The 1940-nt window shown below is 54.3% G+C and overlaps 1 long non-coding RNA gene across 1 annotated transcript; it reads right to left on the bottom strand.

Moving 5' to 3' along the window:
* Window positions 1-288: 288 nt before the first annotated feature.
* LOC113979713 lies at window positions 289-1940 on the bottom strand. The gene is made up of 3 exons (XR_003537959.1): window positions 1916-1940; window positions 1360-1422; window positions 289-422 (listed from the first exon to the last, which is right to left on the bottom strand). It is a non-coding gene; the product is annotated as an uncharacterized LOC113979713 (long non-coding RNA).

Here is a 1940-nt window from a genome sequence, read left to right as displayed (position 1 = left end):
GCTCGGGGTCTTCAGCTGTGCCAGGGGAGGTTTAGGTTGGATATTAGGAAGAATTTCTTTCCAGAGAGGGTGCTCAGCCATTGGAATGGGCTGCCCAGGGAGGGGGTGGATTCTCCGTCCCTGGAGGTGTTTAAGGACAGACTGGATGTGGCATCAGTGCCATGGGCTGGGAACCACGGCGGGGTTGGAGCAAGGGTTGGGCTGGATGACCTCAGAGGTCCCTTCCAACCCAGCTGATTCTATGATTCTGTGATTCTGTGAAAAGCGAGGGAGTTCCCTCACCTGGAAGACGATGTGGTTCGGGAAGACGTGTTTGATGCAGCGCACAAAGTACTCGGTCTCCGCTTCCGTGAGCTGGACGGGCTCGGAGCACCGGAACAGAGGACCCAGGCTCTGGAATTCTGGGATGGCTGCCAGTTGTTCTGGGGAGGGAGGAAAAGAAGGTTAAGGACAGTGATAGGATTTTCCACTGCTTCCACCGGTGGGGATCATCCCAAGGCTTCACAGAATCAAGGAATGGTTTGTGTTGGAAGGGAACTGAAAGATCGTCTGAAGGCAGGGACACCTTCCACTGTCCCAGGTTGCTCCAGCCTGGCCTTGGACACTTCCAGGGATCCAGGGGCAGCCACAGCTTCTCTGGGAAATCTATTCCAGCCCCTCCCCACTCTCCCAGTCAGCAATTCCTTCCCAATGTCCCATCTAGCCCTGCCCCCTGGCATGGGAAGCCATTCCCTGTGTCCTGTCCCTCCAGGCCCTTGTCTGGGAGTGAGTGGGGCAGGAAGAGCTCCCTGAGATCTCCTGGGGGTGGGAAGAGCTTCCTGAGAGCTCCTGGGGGTGGGAAGAGCTTCCTGAATGCTCCTAGGGGTGGGAAGAGCTTCCTGAGAGCTCCTGGGGGTGAGAAGAGCCCCCCAAGGGCTCCTGAAGGTGGGAAGAGCTTCCTGAACCCTCCTGGGGGTGGGAAGAGCCCCCCAAGGTCTCCTGGGGAAACAGAGTGGAGAGCAAGGGTTGTGTGAGCTGGAGGTTGGAAAAAGGTGGATCATGGAATCACAGTGGTTTGGATGGGAAGGGAAATGAAGGATCATCCAGTTCCATGGGCAGGGACACCTCCCACTATCCCAGGTTGCTCCAACCCGGCCTTGGACACTCCCAGGGATCCAGGGGCAGCCACAGCTTCTCTGGGAAATCCATTCCAGCCCCTCCCCACCCTCCCAGCCAGCAATTCCTTCCCAATATCCCATCTATCCCTGCCCTCTGGCACTGGGAAGCCATTCCCTGTGTCCTGTCCCTCCATGCCTTGTCCCCAGTCCCTCTCCAGCTCTCCTGTCAGAAAGTTCTGGGAACCCACTGATCTTCTCCTACCTTGAAATATATCCTGGCGTGAAGGAGCCACTTTCTCGGGTTTGTTGGTCACCAGGGCAATCTCTGGGGAGAAAAAACAAAGGCTTTGTGCTCTCAACTACACCAAAACTCTGCCATATCTCCACCAAAAATTCCTAAACCTGTTGGATTCCCACAGGTCCTGCTGCAAACCACTTCCAGCCTGGTTCCTCTCTCACACTGACATATCCCTTTTTTTTTGAGGAAAAATACTGGATTTTATGGAGAGAAATAAACCACATTTTAGCCCAGGAAAAAAACAGAAGGAGGAGGAAAAGAGGGGGGGAAAAAAAAGCCACAAAGCTTTTCTTAAAACACCGTGCAAAGTCAGAATGCAAAAGGAGTTGTGCAAAAGGACGTGGAAGAAAGCCAGGGAAGTGACTCAGCACTTGTGGAAGGGAGTTTTTCCAAAGGCTGTGAACTATTAAACCCTGATTATGCACAGACTTGCCTCTGATAAGGGGATCAGGAGGACAACAACCCCCTGAAGGCTCTGAGCTGGGCCTACACCCCGCCTAAGCCCAGCCTAAAGTGGTACCTGCTTTCTGCTCGAAGATTGGGGC

This window comes from Neopelma chrysocephalum, unplaced genomic scaffold (assembly GCF_003984885.1).
Source record: "Neopelma chrysocephalum unplaced genomic scaffold, ASM398488v2 Primary Assembly neopelma1_88076, whole genome shotgun sequence".
Taxonomy (NCBI): Eukaryota; Metazoa; Chordata; class Aves; order Passeriformes; family Pipridae; genus Neopelma; species Neopelma chrysocephalum.
This window is presented reverse-complemented; position numbering and strand designations above follow the sequence as displayed.